This window comes from Pteropus medius, unplaced genomic scaffold, assembly GCF_902729225.1.
Source record: "Pteropus medius unplaced genomic scaffold, Ma_sr-lr_union100, whole genome shotgun sequence".
NCBI classification, from domain to species: Eukaryota; Metazoa; Chordata; class Mammalia; order Chiroptera; family Pteropodidae; genus Pteropus; species Pteropus medius.
Window position 1 is genome coordinate 23,892,453 of NW_024349519.1, and position 24,689 is coordinate 23,917,141.

At 34.0% G+C, this 24,689-nt stretch overlaps 1 pseudogene; it reads right to left on the reverse strand.

The window, feature by feature from the left end:
- Positions 1-10,148: 10,148 nt before the first annotated feature.
- On the reverse strand, positions 10,149-10,267 carry LOC120618707 (uncharacterized; annotated as a pseudogene).
- Positions 10,268-24,689: the final 14,422 nt, after the last annotated feature.

The window sequence follows — 24,689 nt, forward strand, 5'->3', positions numbered from 1 at the left end:
TTGGCAGGACTTTTGCTATAATTGGGCTGTGCAAAGCCCGACACAAAGGCCACAGGTTGAAGCCTAGTTGAGAAAAGGTTTCAGAGGAACCTGCCTAACATTTGGTCAAGGAAAGAGTCTTTGTCATACATACTAGCATTGGGGAGAAGAAAGGGGGAAGGGATGTAGAATTTAACCTTATTTGTGTTTACAAACTTATTTTAAAAAAGAAAACTGAAGCAGATATCACAAAATTAACTTTTATTTAGAGTACATAGTAGGTATCTGTTTTATTATGTAGTGATTAGAAATAGTTTGTAACGTATAAGTTCTCTTTTTAAAAAAGAAATGTTATTTGAGCTGAAATATGAAAAAATGGGTAGAAATGACAGGTGAAGGAGAGCTCATGGTGGGAGTAGAGTCAAGAGAAAGCATTTCAGAGGACTTTACTCAATGCTGAGAAACAGGAGACATAAGCTATTAGAAATAAGGTATCGCTTAAGTGTATTTAGAAGCATAAATATGTATGTGTGTGGATACACACACATTTATATTTTACAAATTATGTACTTGTTATTTCTATTATAAAGTTGTTTGATGAACTTCTCAGCTTAAATTATCAAAAAATGCTCTCTAAAAATGTTTACTGGCACAATAAATCTATATCATTAATTATATGCAAACTAGAATATGAATTAATCATTTTAAGAGCTTGACTTTAATAAGAACAAAGATTGAATTAATTAGAAAAATACCATCTCTGAACTTTTAAAACCTGAAGTATGAAAATCAAAGCATTACTGAAATTATTCTTTGTAGTTTGTAATATCTTCATGTTGTTCGAATTTTCTTTGTTCTATAATTTTTCACTCAGATGTGGAATTAAGTTATTGAGGCAATGGAGTCAATTATTGTCATTCAAACTTTTGATGTGGAATATTTCTCATCTGGAATAGAGTATTTGCCATTGCTCAAAGTCCAAGTTTCTACAATCTAAATCCAGCTTTTAAAATTTTTGATGAATCTATCTATAATTGTAAATAGACCATGTCTACTACAGAAGTAGGGGAATAGGCTTTAAATCATATTTAAGATTATGCATTCTTACATATTCTATAATATTAACTTAAAGACATTGTTAATCACCAAATTGCAAGTAATCTATAGATGTCATCCAGATTCAAAGTGAATTTATCTTTGAAAAATACTTTATTAAAGTACTTATAAACTTGATGCATAATTTTAAAAAGGTACTTAGTTGACATTTTACCAAAACACTGTTAATGAGATTTGAAGAAAATAAATAGCACTTTCTTGCCCTATTAACTGCTAATTAGTTAATTAGTTAAATGTGCTTACAGATCTGAACCCTTCTTATCTGGCTAGTCACATGAGATTCCAAATAAAACTTCTAAAATACATATCTTTAAACCCAATAAATAACTTGTAATTTATAAGAAAAATAAACACATAAATGCCTAGTAATATAAGGTGGTTTCTCTTAAGGGCACCATTGTATAAGTGGCCAGCTATCAGAGTAAATGTAGATCTGGGTCTCATCAATCAGGTGCCCCTGTTTATCCTTACCGGGGAATTTTTCTGTACCTTGTAAAGCAGCCGTTGAGTGATGGCAATTCTACTGTTTACCCATGGCTGGGCCAACCACTAACCTCTTCAAGCCCCTTTTCCACACCTGTAAAATAGGGACTCCCTGTATCACTGTGCTGTTGGAAAGATCAATGAGAAGGCATGTATAAATCTGCTTGTTTATTCCAGTGTCTGACGGACAGTAGGTGCTCAGTCAGTGTCATTTCACTACCCCTCTCCTGCTTTCCATTCTATCCTTGCAACAATGCTTCCCATAGGTTTTCCTTCAGTATACTGTTGTAGTTTTCAATTTTATGAAGTCGACAAAAAGAAATAGTATAGGAAGAATGTACACCGTCATCCATGTCACATATATTAAAAAATATAAAATGATGTTATGGTAATTTTAAGATATTTTGTGAAAAAACAGCTGTTGCATCTTTAATACATGTTACCTAACAGCTGAATGAAATGTTTCTCTTCCTTCTATCCACCAATTTCCAATGTCTCTATATTGTTTGTAAGAGAGCTGATGAATGTATTAGTTCCTTTGGGAATGGTTCCTAATTCTTTCAGTCTAAAATAACGACCCGGACAAAAATAAAATGCACTAAAATAACCACAAGAAGGCATAGAAGGAGAAAAATGTTATGGTATAAACATTTACTATGTATTTACTTCATGACAAATATCACCTTAGTGAATTTGGTAGTAGAATTAAAAATATTAGAATGAAACTTGACACATAGCAAGCACTACCAGTATAATGGTTATTTTTTATTATAAAGACTTGAAGAACATTCTAAATATTATTAGTACTGAGAAGTAAAGCAGAGGCTTTATGGATAAAGATGACTGAGGATAGTTTACAAGTCGTTCAGAAAAAAAATGAAAAGAAAACAGGAAAATTTTAAAACTTAAATAGGATTTCCATGTAATCTATCAATTCTACTTTTAAGTACATACAAAAATTGAAGAAGGGACTGAAACAGATACTTATACACCAATGTTCATAGCGGTTTTATTACCAATAGTAAGAAGATGGAAACAACCCAAATGTCCACTGACAGATGAATGGATAAACAAAATGTGGTATAAATACATACAATGAAATATGTATCTATTTAAAAAAGAATGAAATTCTGTTACCACTGATGAGCCTTGAAAACATTATGCCAAGTAAAATAAGACAGACAAAAAAAGACAAATATTGTATGATTCCATGTATATGAGGTACCTGCAATAGGAAAATTCATAGAGACAGAAGTATAATAAAGGTTATAGGAGCTGGAAGCAGGGAAAAATAGGGAGTTATTGTTAAATGGGAACAGAGTTTCTGTTTGAAATGATTGCACAACACTGAGGGTACTTCATGTCACTGAATGATACACTTAAAGGTTGTTAAATTGGTTTAAAGATTAGGAAGAATTAGGTGGATGACACCTTCAAGACTAATGTTGTAACTTAAGACTTTAGACATTGGGAAACGGAGGTGTGGAGTGAGAGGGTATCAAATTATATTCTTTCAGATGTTTCCACGTTAATAAAATAATAATTATTTAAACAGGTGATTCATTTTATTATTTAAATATATTAGCTTTAAGATCGTGTCTGCACCAGACAGACCAGGGTTCAATTCCCAGCTCTGTTACTCATATGCTTCGTGACCTTGCGCAAGTTTTTAAAATTTTAAACTCCAGTTTTTTCACCTGTATAATGGGAATAAAAAGAGGACTTACATTAAGGTCATTGTAAAGATAAAATGAAAGAATGCTTGTAAGGTGGTTAATAAGATTTACAATTAGTTAATGTTGCCTTGCAAAGATCTGAGTTCCAAATCTCTTAAGAGTGGCAAATACTAAAACCACACAGCAACGGTTTCATTGAGAACATCCATTAAAATTAAGTTAAATAATTGTGTACATGTGCAGTCAGACATTTTTTTCTGAAAGATCCAGAGTCATTGAGATACTTTTGTTGCAGAAAAATCAGACCAGTGAGAAACCAAGCACCACTCAGAGAGTTGGAGATCTCAGGTTTATTACACCGGTGGTCTCAGAAGAGCTAGCACTCTGAAGATCTGGGCATCGAGCTCAGGGGTAACCTTACTTTTATAGGGCCTAACAAGCAAAGGGAATACATCTGTTATCTAGAACAAGCAAAGGGAATACATCTGTTATCGAGACAGAACAAGCAAAGGGGAAGGTGAGTCTTGAGTTGATCTGGAAGTCAGCCTGCCTTTCAGCCTATGTGGCAAGCATGTCTACAGAAACAGAATAAAGAGCTGATTACAAGGTTAGCCATTCGAGTGGAAAATTCACTTAAAATAGTCGAGAACATTAAAAGTTTGGGAATCATGCCATAGATAGAAGCACATTTAATGCCATTGCCTTATCAAATAGGGTAACTCTGCTTCTTGTATAGTATTACTGAATTTATTAATTTTCAAAAAAACTGAAAATATAACAATAAAATGATTTAACAGGCAGGCAATAAATGGTATTATTTGAAATATTTTCTATTTCCTAAACACTTTTCTTCTCCGTAACATGTGGAACACCAATATTCATTTTCATCTTGTTACTCAGTATCAAGCTCTGTAAACTCAATGAGAACTCATCAAACATTTGAACAGCTTATACAAATTAAACATCTTCCAGCAAAGCTCTGGGAGAGTAGAGAGCAGTAGTCTAAACCCAGAGATGCTTATAAAGAGCCTTATGCGGGTGTTGAAGGATTGAATTTCACTGTGGCTAAAAGAGTTCCATGTTTTCTCTGAGTCCCTCTCCTGGGGTTAGTAATGCACCCAGGATTCTGTGCATTTATTAGCTTGCACATTATGAGTAAGGTTATAGATAGAAGTCACTAGAATAACAAGATGTTAACTTCTGATCCAATATTTTAGTTAAGTAATGAATACATTATAATTTACAAAACTATTTAGTGCCATAGGACACTGAATTCAATGTTAATTGTTTTGAGATGGAGAAAAAATTCTTCCACTACCAAGACATATGACTTTGGGCATATTATTCGGCCTCTTTAGGCCTCATCTATAAAAAGAATTGAAACAAACCACCGTTTTAAAAAAATTATCATCTGTAAAACTCAAACCAAGGAAAAGCTTACAAGGAAGACTAATACGTAAAACAGAACTGTATTCTTTCTGCTTGTGCCTTGTTTTCTTCTTTTCTTATATCCCATTACCCACCCTAGCCTTATGGGGCATTTTCCATGAAACATGTTTTAGAAAACTTTGGAGTAAAAATGTAAAGTAAACATCAGTCTCTAAAATTCTATACAAGTTAATTTTGGGTTGCTCAAAGTGATGAATGGTAAGGAATAACATTTTGAACAAGAATTAGAATAAACTTAAGATCTACAGTATATTGTAATACAGATGTAGATTTAGATCTCTATGTGAAACCATTCTCTATCAAATTCGGGGTTCAACCTACACTCAAACATTCTTGTTGGAAGTCATGCCAGATCACGAGCAAGTTCTGTGACACTGTGTAGCATTAGATTATACATAAAAGCCAGCCAAGTTAAAGGATCAGATTCCTTCTTTCAGTAACATTTACTGGGAGAGATAATATTAGAGGAGACTAAGGAGTTATATAATTACAATAAAATGTCCTAGGCCACTTTAATAAAGAAGAAAGCCCTCCCTGCCTGAGTGGGCCAAGAGGAGGAGATAAGTGGCTCAGAGCTAAGTAAGAATGTGTTTAACGAAGAATGTGGATACTTAAACTGCTTTTTCAGTTATTCTCACTGAAGCATCTGATAAAATTATTCTGAACATAGACTAGGTATTTGTTTTTATACTTATCAGAAAGGGCAAAGCCATAATAATTGTGTAATACTCCACACATCACCCTGGTCCCCCACTAAGCCCTCAAGTAAGCTTATTGCTTACAAATGCTTAAATCTGTTTGAAAAATATATGTATGGTTATATAAAATACATCTTCACTGTGACTGCAGATATATGGTATAATTTTCTCCTTGTTAATACAGAGAGAATTTGTCAAATGTGAAAATATTATGAATATGAACATGGCAACATAGTCATTTAACAGAAGGAACTAAAGTAATCTTAACATCAACAGAAACAAAGTGTTGGAAAGAAGGGGAACTAAGCGACTCCATCTCTAGCTTTTAATTTATGCAGTAATTTGTATATACACGACGATGCCAAATTGAGTTATTAGCCTAATATCTGTGCAGGAATGCTTCAAAAGCAACATGTTATAATCAAACCTGTTGTTATTTTAAATATATGAATCAAACAATACTGTACCAGAGTTATGAACTTGATGCAGATTTCTTGCTGAGAAGTATTCATATAACAAATGTTCAGCTTTAGCTTTATTTGGTCTATTTTTCTAACAGTTTGAACACTTATAACAATCTTCCTTTATTAAATTCCCTGTGTTCTCTCATAATTTGCCATTCTTTAAGAAAAAGACATGTTTTATTTTGAATCTCGTTTCACATACCTGGTGTATTTAAACAGCGGTATATTTTAAATAAACTTTAAAAACAGTAGAATAATTTTAAAAAACAATATTTTATTAAATGCATGGTATTTATTTAATTTGATATGAAATAACAATTTATACATTTAGAGAAGAGACCATTTGACAAACCGATAAAGCCTTTGGATGGACCTCCTATAAGATGTACAAATGTATGAAAACCCCAAATTTTTGCTTATAATTTTAGGATATTCATGGATACAAAATTAAAAATCAATTACAGTCCATTTAATTTTTGTTATAACATTTTGTACATTTCATTTATTTGTTATGGCCCATTTGTATGGTTTAGCTATTAAAGAAGATGTTACAGCCTGAAACTATATTTTAAATAATTTTATTTCTCATGGAATAAATTTACAGATGTAGACTAATTATTATCATATCTACATAATGTGCCTTTTGACCTTGTCTCCCACCTATCTTAAATTGTTTCAGAAGATTAAGTAGATTGTCTATATGGTGAGTATTTATTTAACATTGTATGGTATAAATTAACCATAAATAATTTTACTTTTATCAGGTATGAATATTTATGACATTGAGATATAAAATAACTACTTTTCTGTTGCTGCATCAGACCACTTGGAGAGACCTAACATGTCTGTCTATCCTGGAAAACATGTTGCTTCTACAGTGCATTTTGTGTTCATCAGTATCCATTGCAGGGCTAAAAGAAAGGGCTGTATAGCTAATTATTTACAGGTGAAATTAACTATATGGAAGTACACCATTGTTATTCTCATTACAACCTGAGTTTCTAAACAATTTAAACAAGTATGAAGCAAGAGCAGATGGTACCTTCATTTTTTAAAGTAATAAACATAAAGGAAAGTACTCCTGAGGGATATAGTCCTCTGGAAAGCAATCATGTACATTGTCAGCATTGGGAAGAAGCCCAGTTCCCAATACTTTTTAAAGTCTAAGATTGCTATGAATTGAACCACACTGACATCTTTAATCTATTTGTAATAAATAACTGTAATGCATTCGTCATTAACAACCTCAGGGACAGTGCAGACAGAGAAAATTACACCAATCCCATTCATTCCTCAGCTAACTAAATTTTTGTGAGAATAATCTACCTAAATGGATTTAGATATAAAAAGGGAGATACTATGAAGGTGTTGGGCACTTTAATGCCCTTTAGAACATACTGAGACTATATAAATTAATCAGGCAGTCTTTTTCATTTTCCAGACTTTGATTCCTGATTAGTCTTGTTTTCAGCAGGAATGAATGATAGTCCTTGTGTTTTATTACTCTTTTAACCTCAAACATCAGGCCCCAAGGCAAAATCTAATGCAAAAATAAACTGAGAGTTACTGTTTCTTTCCTCACTACCTGCTATTAATTGTATATTGAAATGAATGTCTAAGAATATTTCAACATAGCAAAATTAACCAAATAAGCATATTCCCATTAGTAGGAAGACAGTCATTTGTATCATTTCAAGGAAATTTGAATCTGAATTTTTTCAAGTCACTATAATTAAAAAGAATAAGAACGACAAAGAACTTATGTCCTTTGACCAATCTGGACTCAGATTAATACCAGATAAACCTTAGGGAAAGGGACTCCCCCGCCCCCCACATTTGTTGCCCCTTTCTCTTTTTACATAATTATTTACATTCTTTAATAATAACTTTGCTATTTCTATAATTATTTAAGCCACAAAACTAATTCACTTGAATAAAATGGCTATAAGATTGTTACATGAATGAATTGTACACCACCTAAAACAGTAATCAACAAAGAGCAACACTCAATTTGTGCCCATTCTCTTTTTGTCCTCCTGTCCTTCCTTTGGCCATATGCGTTATTTAATGCTGTACACATCTACTTGTAATTCTATTTCAGATTAGATCTGGTCTTATATTGCTGTTAGGAAGGGTGAGAATCTCAATCACTCTTTAATATTCAAGGACCTCTCTGGGTATATCTGATTCTCCTCACCACCTGAATTTATTCTTCTGTCATTGGGCTAGCTAGTTTTGAACTCTACTTTTTTTGCCCTTCGGGGCTAAATCTGGTATCTGGTAGACATGTAGAAGAGATAAAAATGACTCTGGGGGATACTGTTCACCTTGTGGTCCACATGGGTGGCACACCATGGAGTTGTGGTATGGAGATGTATAAACTGTTCACAAACTGCACAGGTGTACTCTTTAGCCCTGAAATACACTTTGTCAAAAGGGAGAGAGACCGAGTCTAATTGCCGAAATTTCTTATTAAATGTGCATTTGAGCACCTGTGCATTGGTAGTGTTCATATATAACATAAACCAGAACAGTATCAGATACTGGGTGCAAATATAAAAATGCATTATTCTAATAAGAAGTCTCATGAGAAAACCTCCATATTTTAAGAAAGGAAGTTGTAAATGTTGCCGTTGCAATAGGTTTATGTCTTTTAAAGTTTAAATTCCAATTTCTGTGAACAAGAATAGTATGGAAACAAGCATGTTAAATTGTTATTTCTTCTTCATAGCTAAATACTTTGCAAGACAGGCTTATGCATGCAATTTCTGAAATCACGCAGCAGCAAATGGAAAAAGTCTTCAAAAGCTGGGAAATTGTATTGACTATATCATAAAATATGGCAGTTGTGTAGAAGCTTAAAATTTTTTTACATGTGCTGTTTTTAAACTTTGCTAATTATGCTCTTATATGCTCATAATTTGTTTTCGACATGTGTATACCTAGAGTTATTAAAATTTAAATTTGTTCAGTGCACATTTACAAATGTGTGTTTGTGAGAGATTATTACCAGACAGAGCTGGGCTAGGTTGAGCAAATGGGGAAATAACTCTTCATCGGGAGTTACTTCGGATTTTTCAGTCTGGAGTTGTGATCATACTGTAAAATATGCAAACATTCATGAAAGAAAAAAATGCTAACTGTCAAAGTCTTTTCATGTGGCTAATGAACAAAATGTATTTCTAAAGACTGGCTTTTTGGAGAGAAATCTCTACCTTCTAACACAAACCGAAGCATCTTATTGAACTTCTGAATATCCAAATACACCAAGAAAAAGACAGATAAATCTGACTACAAAGCCATTATGTCCCAAAGCTCTGCTCAGATAATAAACACATTAGAAAATTAAAAAGTGTGCAGTTTTCCTATGGTAAAATTGTCAATAATAATGTCCTTTTCACCCAGGAGCCATCACCTATGTGGTGACTGATACAAGTTCTGGGATGGACTAAAGCAGTTCGAACCTATTGCCTTGTTTTCATATAGAATCAGGGCTATTATTCCACTCAGACAATTTCTCTTCTGTGTATAACCCTCGGGGAAGAAGATTACAGAATTCTGCAATAATTCATTAAAGTAACATTTTCAATCACATTAGAAAAAATAATACAAACTAATTGCAGAAAACATTGAAAATACATACAAACTAAAATGCAAGAAATTAAATATGGAATACTCATCAATCTATAAGAGATAAATATTGTTAAAATATTTTGCATAAAGCCTTATACTCGACAGTTTTTGTATCTGTCTTTTTTCTACTTAGCAATACACTTCTATGACTCTAAAAATTCTTCTGTTATGTTAATGTGTTGACGAGGCAATAAATATACGCTTTTCCTGTTCCCACACTCACTATTTAAAGTCTGTTATTTTTCCATGGTAAGAAGTTGTGAGGAGATGAAAAGAAGCCAGGAGTGTCAGCCAATTAAATTTCCTAGAAAGACACCAGGACTGAGAATGAAAATGCCCCCACCCACCTCCATCAAAATATAGCATTGCTTTTAATGGCTCTGTAGTATTTTGTTATGCAAATATAACATCAGTGTCTAAAGTAATCCTTTCTTGTGGGATACTGTAGTTGTTCCCAAATGGTCACTATTTCTTTATTATTATTTAAGATTAACTGCTAGAAGTTAAACTGTTAAATGTATATTCTCAGACTTCCTACCACAAAGGCAGCCAACATGGAGATGCTTACAAGCAGTGTTTGAAATGATCACACTTATAAGAAACTTGTGGATTCCTAGCATCTAGTCATTCTTCTTCTTTTTTTTTTTTCACACCTACAGCACCAGGTCTTCCTAGTTGGTCTCCCATCCAAGTACTAACCAGGCCTGACCCTGCTTAGCTTCCTTGATCAGATGGGATCCGGCTTGTTCAGGGTGGCATGGCCATAGACTAGGCATTCTTCTTAATCTTTATTAATATATATTAAAAAAAAAAAAACTGATGTAAATTCTTCACTCATTTCTGTGATTACTGTTTATATTTACGTGTTGCACGTAGTTAATGGCCATTTATGTCTTCTTTTGTGAATTATGTTTATACATTAGCCATACTTTTCTTTAAATAGCTGATATGCTATATTTATTTTGTAGAATTTTCATTATATAATAAAATGTATATTAAATGGTTTTGCAAGATTTGAAACACTAATGATTCCAATACAAATTCTAATTTACATTAATCGTTATATATTAAAATGCAATATGTTCAACTTTTATCCTGTGTGCTGAATCAGGTGCTTATTTTTAACTGTCACCTCTAAAATTCTCAAACCAAGTTGTTTTTCCCCAAATAGATTTGGAACCCATAACAAACTGAACTTGCCGATAATATTAATTTTAGGAACAGCCCATGTTCATTTTTAGCTGAAAAATTAAAATTTATGGAGGTGTGCTCCATTTAGGGTTTTTGCCTCTCTATAATTATTTTTAATATATCTTAATATCAATGTTTAGATTATTTTATCTCGTAATTTTGCCCAAGAACTAAAGCCTTTTTCATCATATGAAGCTCGTGCAATGTATTCCACAGCCGTCACAAAATATCGCGATCTCTTCATCCGGTCCTTGAACTTCGAGGTGATACGGCTTGTGAGGAGTATTTTTGCTTTCTAATCCTTTGTGGGAAAATCTTATTTATGGCTTCCATCAACCAGAATGCTCTAGTTTTATTTCCTTTTCACATCAAAAATAAATATCTCTCAAAGTATTGCCCATCATTGAGTTGAGTCTCCTTTAGCTACGGTGGAAAATAATGCTGCCGTATCTATAATACGTGATCTGGCATGACCTTGCTGCATTAATGCGCGACCTCATTACAAACACTAAGCATTTTGTTTCCTCTTTAATTCTCAGTGGGGCACAAATATATTAACCTGTGACATTTTTCCTAATAGAGATGAGAGAAAGAAAGTAATGCGTTGAACCTTACATTAGCATTTAATGTGCTATTTTGCTTCAAACGGCAAGTAATTATTTTGCAATAGTTTGTTGTTGTTGTTGTTGTTGTTGTTTGAAAGTTGTCTCTAGAAAATAAAAATATGCAAAAAAAACCCACAAAAAACAACCTAAGTTTGGTACAATTGCTATTTGTGCAAAATGACCACTGATGGTCCAGTTTCACCAGAGCCTGTGAGTAGTGGGTGGGGTCATGGAGACAGCTTTGCTCTTGGAAGCACAGGGAATGCAGTTATGCTGAGTGAGGGCACCCAGAAACATATTCGAAGCAAGCACAACTCAGGCGAGTGAGTTTATGGATAAGGCAGAAAATACACAGAATAGCATAAAAAACTGTTTGGATATCAAACAATTTAGGAGTACAGAAGCGCAGTATCTGCAATCACATTTCTTGGTCTTGGCTTTGAAATATTGTCCAGTTTTCTTTTTCTTCTCAGTCACTAAGCTGAGCTACCAGGAGGAAAGTAATACTTATCTCTCTGAGGCCTTTGGGCTTATTCATTCTTTTAAAAGTGGGAGCTTTGGAGAAAAACCGTTAGTCATTGCCTGGATACTAAAGAGAGGAAACCTCATCCACTAAACAATGTCTGTTTTGTGGTTTGCAACGGACCATTCAACTGGGTTGTTTTGTTGTTGTTTCTTTGAACTGAATGAGGTTTTTCATCACTCTATCTCACCCAGGGCTAGTTACTTTGGAGCTTACTGAAAAAAAGGAAAGAAAAAAATGAAGGGGAAGGGAGAGTGTAGTATTTTCACTAGCCTCCTAATTATGTTGCTTTATGAGTTACTAAACAAAAGTAGTATCAAACGATGCCACATGAATCAATATATTAGTTTTGTGATATATCAGATTCTATGTAGAATCACTTTGGTCTTATAAGTGGTAACTATGGTTTTCCATTCAACTTAAAATGGTTTTCCATTCAACTTAAAATAAAATTACTATCGCTCATAATGGCTATAGAGCTGGCCCCTTACCTCACGTCTCAGCATTCCATCCACACAACCTTTTCTCTCCCCACCCCTAGAAATTTGCATGTGTGGATTCATATTGTCACCTAGATCAAAATTCATTCTTTCACTGGGGAGGAAAAGCCCTCTTTGACTATTCTGTGTAAAAAGACTCCCGTCTCAGATATTCTCTATCGCCACATCCTCTTTTAGTTTCTTTATAGCAACTACTGCTATCAGAAATGATCGTGCCTGTTTATATTATACTTGTTCATTGTTTCCTTAATACTGTTTTAACACAGAGAACAGGCACCTCATCTATCTCGTTCACCTCTCTAACATCTACCAGAGTGCCTGGCATGTAGTTGGTCCTCAGTACAGAATTTATGAATGAACTAATGATTGTACAATCTGTAGAACTACATAATTTTATTATCCAGACTCTATCAACTATTGCAGACCGCTACTGAGAAATTGAAGACTCCAGACAAATAAACCCTATTTTTGTAACTATGCCAAAATTCCCAATCCAAGATTAAGGTAAAATCCTGAGATTCGGGGTTGAATTTGTTCCTCTTCAACAGTTTATATCAAATTGACTTTTTCCTTTTGCTAGACTCTAGAGCCCCGTTAATGAACAACGCAAACATGATCTTTGACTTCAGAGTGCTTACAGTCCCAAATTAGTAGCGAAGACATAATTAAACAGAAAAGTATAATACAATACGATAAGTTCAACACGAAAGTAAATATGGTCTATTTTAGATAAGTCTCTAGATAGAATACTTAATGCAGTTCAGGGAGATTGGTGAAGACTTCTTGGAAAAAGTGTTTCTAATCAGATGTTTTGAATGGACAAAGAAGTCAGGGAAAGGTGAAGCTGAAGAAAAACCAGAAGCACTTGTGTTTTGATTTTATCTGAGGAAAATGAGAAGCGATGAAAATTTTGAGCAAAGAAGGGGATGGCCGGAGTTGTATTTTAGAGACATCGCTTGGCTGCATCATTGAAAACAGACGTACTGAAGCTGAACCTAAAGAAGAGAGTTAGAAGCTGTTACTGCCATTGGAAGTTGTTGCATTAATCTAAGCGGGAGGTGATGGGTCTTTGATCTAGGAAGTGGCAGTAGAGAGCAGTAGAGTACTCTTTAGAGGTACAGTCAGTGGGGCTTTGTTATTGATTAGATGTGGGCATTTAAAAGGAAGATAGAGCATAAAATATACTCAGGTTTCTGACCTGGAGAATTTTGTGGTGGCACTATCCATCCTTTCATTCAATAAATGTACTAAACCCTGACTATGAAGTAGCAACTGTGTAAACATCGGGGATTTGACCATCAATTAATGAACAAAATCTTTAAGGAGTTAAAAAAATTAAATATATAATATGACAGATAACAATGTGTGCTCTGGAAGGAAATAAAACAAGATAGGCTGGATGAGAGTGTTGAGGTGGTCAAGGACGAAATCACTGATAAATGGTATTTGAAATGAAACCTGAAGAAAAGGAGAGAGCAAAGCACTCAGAAGTAGGAATAAAGGAAGAGCAAGTGCAAAGGCCCTGAGGCTTGGTTCATTTGAGGAACAGCAATAACGCAGGCATATCAGAGGAAACTGGGGTATCCAGGAGACCAGTAAAAGATAACATCAGAGAATAGGGAGAAGCCTAGTTAGTTCATTCAGTTATCTAGCATTTCACCAACTGTCAAGGCTTTCAAATGCATTCTGGATGAAAACTTGGTAGAACTGTTACAGAAGTCATTTGAATATGGTACAAATTCCTGGAATCAACAACCTTTAAAATCCTTCTACAGACTCTGAGATTCTATAAAACTATTACTCTAACTCAAGCCTAACCTTCATTATCCCCTATATTGTAAGCCACATTTGGGGTAATACTAATTTTTTTTTTTTTTGCTGTTTTCAAATGGGAATAGTTTTCTCTGTATAGATCCAGCCAGCCATCTGAGTACAATATTTTTGTGACCTATAATAACTTGATTTTATTTATTTTTAGTTATTTGTTAGTTATATTTAGTTATTTGTCAGGTTCTCAGACACCATCATAATTGTTTTAAATATAATGTTAGTATTTCTTAATAATAACTATGTGAACTTTCTTGTTTAAATAAAGAAAGTAAAAAATATGTGAGTAGACCAATGTAGCAAAAAAGCAGAGTTAGCTAGGCTTAAGCAAAATTGAGAAGCGAGAAGAGATTTTCTTGAACATTTTTCTTTCCTTTTGGTATACCTTCTTTCTTTTTTTTCCCCCCAATTAAAGTACCTTCTCCCACTGTTTTCTGTTGGAAGTACCCAACACAGTGCTGAAGTCTCTTTCTTTACATCTATCATCACAACCTAACTCTACCTGTTCAATTTCCTCACGATATTAATTTTTACTTTCCAATGTAAAAGCTAGATAATTTGGTAATTCATCTGTATAATTTTGCCAGTGGAAAAGTCTAGCTCACCATCTTCCTTCCTTTCCTATGTTATGTATACCATTCATAGTTGATTATTTCAGACAGTTTCTCCTGTGTTCACCATTTTAGGTGGACATTTGACAATTCATGGGCTGTATATCACCAGCAGAGGAGATATTGAGGATAGATGGGGTCTTATGAAGTCTTAAGTAGAGTAAAGAGGTTTCCACTTTTACTGTTTACTGAGAGACTTGTCCATTTTTGTAGATGCTACATATTTTCAGCCTGAAAATCAAATGCACAGAGAACTCAGTCAGATAGTGAGAGAAGAGAAAAAATACTAATGAACTAAGAACACTGCTAAATGTTCAGGATCTGTCCTCTGCGTAAAGGTCCAAAAGACTTTTCTATGTACCAGAAAAGCTCCATAATGGCTTTTCTGTTGGGTCTTCACAGTCACTTTATTACTTGAATAAATTAAAGTTCTTACTCAGCCTTTATCAACAAAAAAATTAAAGATGAAAACTCAACTAAATCCTTATATTCATCTCAATAGACACCAGTTAGTGAGTAAGCTATGATAATTAAATTATGTATACATAAAGTACAGAATACATCTTTTTGGCGTGACATTGTTTCAAACTGTTATTTCTTTTAATGAGAAGTTGGACTATTGATATATTTAATTTAATTCATGTATTTTGTGTTTTTATGGTGTTCCCAAAGGCCTTCAGGCAATGAGCACATTTTTTAATAAATTGAATTTGAAATAAATAAATAATAATAGTTCATTACACTGGGACTGAATTTTTTTGTGGTAGATTAAAATGGATTAATATTTAATACTATATTTTAAGTCATTTGAATATGAAATATGTGGATTTTTTTCCTGACAACAGTAAATGATGAAATATTCTTCTTTTAAGAGCAATTTTAGAACATTCAATTGGGAATAACATTTAAATAGAAAAATTTTCTGAAAGCATGTGTTTTTCAAAGTATTTAAGCCATGAAAATCTAGCACTGTTTATTTTATATTTGTGTTCATTGTAGAGTTTTAATTCAAAAATTCCAGTTTTCTATTTTGTGAGGAAAAAATCAAATGTAACAGTAAAATTTTTGAATTCAGTATACAATACTCTATACAATATACAGTACAGAGTACTGCAATTTTAATCAAATTAAAGATAAATGTCCGAATTACTAAAGATTGAAAAATTAGCCTCCATTTTTATAAAACTTCTCTTGCGCCTCAACAAAGTCTTTCATTCTATTTCAAGACAATATTTATGCCTCTTATTTTTTTTTGCTTTGGAGAAAGAAGTTTGGCATAGTTCCTAGAATAAGAGTGAAGTAGATATAATGTATGTTCTAAAACATTAAGACAGACATATCTTCAGCAAACGGACTCAGCGTCTGAATATTTTAATTGCTTATTAACCACATTTTAAACTGTCTAATGAATGTGCATTTTGAAGATATTCTTAAAATCATTTTTCATTAACAACAAAAAATGCTATAACTGTCCACTTAAGGTCATTAAAAAATATTAGATGTAAATTTTTGAACAGACATATATTTTAGAATAGACCTACTTATCATTATTATATACATATTATTATGTATGTACATACTACATAGAGTATAATATATCTATATATATATATATTATGCATATAATTGCTATAAAATGTTTACTATTAAATATGAGCACAATTAGAAATGAGTTTCTTTTCTATTAAAGGAAGTATTAAATCAGATATTGTGGACATATGTGCTTGTGCGGTGTTAATTTGCAATATCTTTATGGTACATCTAAGAAAAGTATATCCCCAATTAAAGGAAGTACTGGAATATCATTTTCATGACTTGTGGAGTTAAGCCTTGTTATAAAATTTTTGAATTCAGTATCTAACACTTTTTACCAATACTCAACTGTTTTCAAATTTAAGTTTATAAAAGCGAACACTCTAGAGTTAGCATTCTTGAAGGATTTCTAGGAAGATCTACCTTTTCTTTCTCCGGAATTTATTCCAAACAGATCAATGCAAGTTGAATGAAAACTATAACACTTATTAGGGAATCATTGATATATATGGATTCACCCCTGCATGCAGAACTATACATATAGATTCTGAGTCCCAAGGCCGTTCTCTGACTTCCAGGAACTTCTTTATATGGTGAGTCTGGACATAGTGTTCAACTTAAGTTCATTATATAAGTACATTAAAATCTATTCTGAGCTTTGTAGAGTGGGAAGGCAGGGGGACAGAGCAAAAAGGTGAAGAGATTAAAGGCTGTGGAATCAGATAGCCCTAGTGTAAATCCTGGTCATGACCACTTTCTGTTGTGCAAACTGAATAGGCTATTTTGTTTCACTGTGCCTCAGATTCCTCTTACATAAAATGAAGATATTAGCATGTATTTCATGGGGTGGTTGTGAGTATTGAATAATTCATGTAATAGGCATTGAGTAACTAATAATTTCATCCTTAATGCTCTCAAATGCTAGGGTGATGAATATAAAGATTTATAAAAATAGTTGAATAAATTGGGAAAATCTTTTTAAAGTAATTGAACTAAACAGGCATGTAAGGTAAGATTGCATGATTCTTAGATTCACAGGAAGGTAGATGATAAGTTAAATTTAGAAAGTATAAAAAGCTGGGCCGCTGATTTTTTTAAAAAAAAAGATTTTAAGATTGCTTACCAAAGGCATGACCCAAGTCTCGTTGATTAAGCTACTAGCCCTAGGACAGTCTGTGGTGTCCACATAGTTGTCTCATAAGGAACACTCTGAGCCCTAGGGACCCCTCACCCAGGTCTACAGAGGACAAGGTCATAACCAAGGAAAGTCAGTCTCAATGGGAATAAGAATAGTTGTTGCAAGAATTAAATGAAATCGGGCAAAAATGTCAGTGCTATAACAGACATTAGGTAAAAAATGCATATTAATTGTTGTTGTTATTATTATTTAATTTATAAATTATAGTAGAAATTAGAACATAAAGACATGTAAGAAAGACAGATACCTCTCAGAATTTTTGGAGGATGGGGGAGTGATATCAAGTAAGAAAAGATAAGAACTTAGTTGAATTTTCTAAAACTAGTAAAAGTCAAATGAATAAAATGCAGAAGCATATTCTGGGCCCAGAAGCAAGCTCACTCACCCACCTCCCTGAGATTTTGTGATCTGCTGATTTCCACAATGCCTTACCTAATGCACGAGCTCAGCAAATGTTCTTGAATAAATGAGTACCTGAACGGATCAATACATTTCCTGGAATGGAGAAGAAGGTTAGACGTAGTGCCCTCAACCTTTTTTAGAGCTAGTTGAATTTCAGGAGCTATATCCCTTGTGAGGAAGGAAGACTGCATCTGCAGTACAACTGGTTTCTGGCCCAGATATTTCATTTTGATTACCCTGCATACAAGCTGCTTATTATAAAAAGGTTGTTCAGTTTGTCATCGCTGGGGTGATGTGAAATCCAGCGACATCACAGCAGCATGGAGGAGGAGGTAGAGGTGGAGGATAGTGGATAGTGGAGTACGGTGGACGGTGATGTTGTGTGTTGTTCCTCAGTTCTTCCCTGCCAACATAGCAAAGAATTACAGGTTGTTAAGATTGAGAAAAAGTAAGATTTATTGAAAGTACATTTTAAAAGGAGATGGGCTGTGCTAAGTTAGGCTGCAGCCCTGTAGAATTTAGGAGGTGAAGAGATAAGATAGCAGTACACCCCAAAGGGAGGGGTGGGTTTCCAGCCAGGAAAGCTGTAACATGCAGAGATGGGAAGGTCCGTTTATATTTGGGCAGTGATGGGAGGGCCTAGATGATCTGTATGTGAGGTCACCTTGACTGGTAGTTGGCTGCTATGTAACTTTGCCTAATGCACAGGTGGTTACCTAGAATTCAGTCCTTTATTAGATTTATGAACTTCCAGGCATAGTCATGATATTATAATGATGATATAATGAGGCTGAAGTTATGTCAGTACTTTCTATGCATGAGTTTGTAGCTGGTTTAGCCAGCAGCTTTTATGGCCTTTGTGCTCTAGAATTTGGGGTAATTCATAACCCTAAAAGGGAGGTATTTCTGGGAGGTCCTTCAGGAAAGTCTTCAAAGGAAGTTTCTATGGTTACAGAGCTGGGCAATGGCTCCTGTCCCTCATGCCTGACTAACTACCTAACAAGGCGAGCGGCCATCTTACCCTGCAGTCCAGTAAAGCAGCACTGACTGCATAGTGGTTATCATATATTAATTAGTGTCCATAAAGACATATAACTTTTAAAGATGGGAAACCACACATGGCCTTGGAAAGTCCATTTTATTATATTGGATTTTTTGGAAGAGCGATTCTGACAGTATTATTATGAGTCATTTTAATATCGACATTTCCCTTTTTGAATTTAGTGAGATATGAGTGTCTCCTTATATATCATTTATTCTAAATTTTGTAATATCATAATGGACTCTTGCTGAAACAGAGAAACTGCCTCTGGCAGTATTCCAGTGATCTGATTTTTTTCTCAGCCGCTGGACTGTCTATCGATCTGGTCACCTAAGGTGAGGGAAAAAACAAGCTCAACAAAAATTGTATTCAAAGCTCCTGTGATCATTTTTTCCCCGTTTTTGGCAGCAAGAGGGCAATGGGAGAGGGGATATTTCTCCCTCTCACTGGGGAAAATGAGAAAATCACAGCCACTCACCTTTATGTAGGTCACGCTACTACTAAAGGAGAGCGAGTCTATGTTCATTTCCTATAAAAAGAAAGCAAATCTGGCCCACTCCAAAATTTAGTCTTTAGTCTATTTCAAAAAAAAAAATATACTTAATGTAACTGAAAATCAAGCTGTTTCTATAATGTCAATTGAATAATAGTATTTGCAAATATGAAAGTCCTTTATAAAATAGATAAGCATTTTACTATTCTTTTTGAAAATATTTTAGCAGATGAAGTTACTGGCATGGATTGCCATTAATTTTGAATAAATCAAAGTTATGAACTGACGAGGAAAATAAAATCATTAATTACTTAATGCTATAATTACTACATTATTTTGAAATGAAATTTAATTTTAACCTGTATAATTTTAGTTTATATTAATAAATTCTTTAGCATTTATGTATATATGTATTTAATATTTACCAAGTGCTACATAATATATTCATGACAAAAATTTAAAAAGTTATTCTCCTGGCATTTTTGGCTGCATTTGTTAGAATCAGCCTCCCTTTTTTTCTTTCTGTGGTAAGCTATTTTGGATAAAATGATTATTTTCATCCTCTTGAAATGGAATCTTTAGCTTTCTCTCAGACAATGGGTTGAAGGTCACGACAGAAGACAGTGTAGAAATATGGATGTGAGCAGAAAGCACCAGAGAGAAAGCAAGAGAGACAAAGGGCAGGAAATTAGGGTAATCAGAAGGCGCTAAAGCAGACAGAGAAGGGCAGGGGATTAAAACTGATAGCACCAAAGTGGCCCTAGAGCGTAATTGTGAGACAGGGTGGGCCAAAGAGCATTCTGGAGGGTTAAGGGCATTACACTGACACTCCAATTTAGAACTGGAAAAAGAATTACAAGTAGAAGCAGAAAAGGGAATTTTTCTTACAAACTCATGCTTAGCACCCACTTGCCCATCACTCTAACCAAATAACTCTGTCCTCTTCTACTTTTACAGGAAAAATAAAGACTCTCCTGAGTAAACATTGTCTTCTTCATCCACAACTTTCCCTCAGAACCTAAACACAGCTACTCACCAATTTCTTCTCTTCTGCAGTGATTTCTCCATTTGTGCCATTAATTTCATTAGTTCCTGTCATCGGAACTAATTCTATTGATCTTAATGTCTCTTCTCTAATCTCTACGTGTCACCCGCCCCCACCACATTCCTCCAGCATAGAAACATGCTCAAATTTCACAATACAATAGGAAAAAGAACAAAAGACAAAAGCATAACATTATAAAGCTGCTCGTGTGTGTTTCCCCTTTAGCTACTGGTCTGTGGAGTGACCTCTCTTCCATTGCATGGGTTACAGTGGGCATGCTTGATTGCCTACCCAACATATGGCTCCACTTTTTCCTGATAGAATCCTACTTCTGTTCAACTGTGCACCAGGCCCATCTTCAGAGGTGGATTCCGTTTAACAGAACCTTCCCTGATTATTGTTAACCGTATAGAGGTAGACATGTTTCCTAAGTTTGCCTAAAGCAAGTGGGCATCTATCTACCTTTTTCTGGAATGTAAAATGAAGAAATCAGTACCTATGATCAGTCTTCAAGATGTGAGGGAACCAGTCTTAGAATGAGGCCAGCTGAAGATGGCAGGATCAAAAAGAAATGCCCTGATTACATTGAAATGCTGAATTAAATCATTCTGAAGCCTGCCTCTAAATTCCTATTGTGTAATATTATAAATCAGCTCATACAAAAACTACTTGGTGTTGGATTTCTGTTGCTTTCATCACAAAGAATCCTAATTTGTACATAGCACTAGTGCGCCACATTTTCCTTTCTTATTCAATCTTCTGCCTGTGCCCCACCCCATAACTCCCAAAGAAACAGCTCTGGCTAAGACTACCAGTTAATTTTTACTGAGTCCTAGATAGGCTACCATTTTTTTCCATAAATTGATTCCTCATTAATATGCTTTGCTTCTTGAAATACTACTTTCTATTGGAATTTTTGGTAACGTATCTTCTGGTTCTTTTCTTAACCTTAAAATTATTGTTTTTCCTAAGCAATTTTGTAGCACAGCACTTGGATCAGAGTCCAAATCTGTAAATCCATTTTTTCATACGTTATCTCTCCTTGGAAAGTTCTCAATATCTTTAAGTTGTCATGTTAAAGTTGAGTTTGTCATGCTTCTCCTCCTTACTCTGGATCTCAAATTTTATACTTCTGCATTAATCTCTCCTAGTTAATTATTTGATTGGTCACTCAATTACACATGACAGAATGTGTCATTCTAGTTTACTTCCTTCCTACCATCCATTCCCTGAGTCCATTAGGTATCTAAGTTAATTAAATGCTTCTCAAGACAATCCATCCCTCTTTATCTTTACTATTTCTGTCTAAGAGCAAACTCTGTATATGTCTTCCCTAGACTGTTATAATAACCTCTAACTAGATCCCAGCCTCTGTTCTTATATCTCTTAAAACTCTTTCATCATCTTTCCAGCTAGAATAAATTTTATAAATTAAAATGCTATTGTGTTAGCCCCTCTGCATTAAAAAATTTCCATTTACATGCCATTATCTATAATATAGAGTAAATATTTCCCCGATAGCATATAAGTCTTACCATCACTTTTGACTAGGCTTTATTTCTTTCTTCACATACTTTGTCACCTCCATACTAGCCACATCAAATTATCCACCTTGGAGCTTTATTCTAATGCATTTTCTATGTTTGCAATACTCTTCCTTTAGTCCAGCTGATAAAATCTTTCTCATAGCTAATTTTACTTCTGTGAAGTCTTCTAAGCATATTTTATCTCTCCTTTTTTTAATGCATCTCCAGTAGCTATCTGTTAATTATAAATATCTACAGCATACCATTTAACACACTATATCACATGTAATTATTTACATCTCTTGTATTTGACTCAGGAGAGCAGCGGTCTTATTTATCAGTGAAACTTCTCCATATTTTTTATAATTACATGGTAAAAGGGTTCAGTTTCTTTACAACCATACCATTAAACTGAATAATTCTCAAGTACTACTCTGCAGTATATTCAAAAGGGGAAAAAACATTCTTTTATTTCACAGACCAATTCTAATCAATATAGTATAATAGCTGCATGGAACCCTTTACTGAGAAGGATCTCTGAAGCTCCATTCAAGTGCAGCTGGAGGGCATCATGGTCAATTAACATGAGCCTGGGAAATCTCTTTTGTTCTAAAAGTAATTGAAATTCAATATCAGTTTGGAAACTGGTGTCTCTTATCTACCAACGCAACCAGAATGGAGTTGCCTCCTGGATAGTTTATAGCAGGTGATTGTAATTAACACGGAAAGATTTACCAAAGTGGAAAAAATGCCAAGTTAACCATTAGCAAGTGGACTTGACTCAATGAGCAGTGAAAAATCTCTGAGGCAAAAATGGTCCATTTCCTCTTCATTGATTTTCACTGTCCATTGAACCATGTTTTTAAATTTATTTTCTGTTGTGTTTTCCTGACGTGGGTGGGTTCCCTCATCCAGCAGATTCCATATTGACCTCAATTACTCCAAAATTCTGGAGAACTACTGAAGAATATTCTTAGATTCTATAAATTATAAATAAAATATACACATGGACTCCAGCTAACTCTGGCCAAGAACTCTCCTTGGAAAAGATCCCAGAGGTCATATCGACATAATGAGGACTATTTCAAAAGAAAATGTGTTTTTTATGATCTGAAGTTGGCATGTTTTAGCATTTTTTCTCATGATTTTTAATATGTTCATATTGCTATTTTTTTTTTATCAATAGACCATGTAGAACCTCAAGTAACTCTAAACACTGCTGATTGCTTGATCATCAAACATAAGAGCTAATGCATCTCCTCTAACTAGAGAAGAAAGGAAAAGAAAATTCGTAACATTTCCTTTCGTTACATGGAATTAAATTGGAAAGGGGTAGTAAAGGACAAGAGACAAAAGAGGAAGGGGCTGCTATCCTTAAGGAAACCTTATTGCTGATTTTAAATTGAAAGACTTTTATGGTGACATCTTAATGACTATTTCCACTGCTAGTCTATAAGTCTGTAAAAAAGTAATTTCTCTAAATTTTTTATGGTGGTCACCAGTACCAAGAACAATGCTTAGAACATAGTTGCTTCTCAGTTAATACTAAGGAAATGCATGAATAAAATTATTAATCTATGCATGTATGATTGGACTAGAGACATATTTGAAATGTAAAGCCCATTTAAAATGTTATTTGTAAGGAATGATAAAAACAACAAAAAGGGAAGGTCATCTGAATTGTTGGTGTTGCAATATACAAAATGCCAATCAATAGGGATTTATTTAATGTTTTTTTTTTTTAGCCCAGAAGTCTGAGGAACTCTGAGGAACACACACAAATTCACTCATGGAAATACACATGCACACTCATGCGCACATGCAAAACAGTGTTTTTGTTTTCCACAACAACTTAGCTTTTGCTTTTGTAGCTTTTTATCATGTTCTTTTTTCTTAAATTCTCTAATCACGAGAATTCTTCTTATGTGCTTAACATTTCTTGATTTCACCAAACAGATGAAGGCCTACTCAAAATATGTACAGCCTAGGGAATATAATCAATAATGTTGTAATAAATTTATATGGTGACAGATGGTAACTAGACTTATCATGGGAATCATTTCATAATGTATAACAAATATTGAATCACTATTATGTATACCTGAAACCCATAGGCTATCATATATTAATTTTATGCCAATAAAAAAATCATATTCACTAAACATATCAGAAAACCACTACAATTTAGATCTGATAATGCTTAAACCATTTTGTTCTTTATAGGTTTGCACCTTAAACTAATAGTGATAAGAATTGCTCTGCTCACAATGGAGATATTATGAATGGTGTTGCTAAACATCATCTATACTAAACACTTTCATATTTTAAATGGTGAAATTTATTCAATTTTATTTTTCAATGTCCCTGAAAAAGAAATGTGAATGGAATCTCATAACAAGCAGTATAAATTGGAGGATTCACTTGGTTCTAGTGAATTAAAAACGGGGAGTGGGATGGATTTAGTTTACTTACATTGATCTGAATGTTAGATACAGCAGCTAAAGTAATTATATTATGCTATGATGAAGTTAGTGTTCAGATAGAGGGAAGAGTCCCTCTGAATTATCTGTTAATAAAGTTTACAACTAGAATTATCTATGCTTAATGCACACAGGGTTAATAGTCTAGAACTGTGATTCTTACCAGAAGACCTTGGTAACGTCTAATGGATGTTATGGGCATCTAGTAAGTTGAG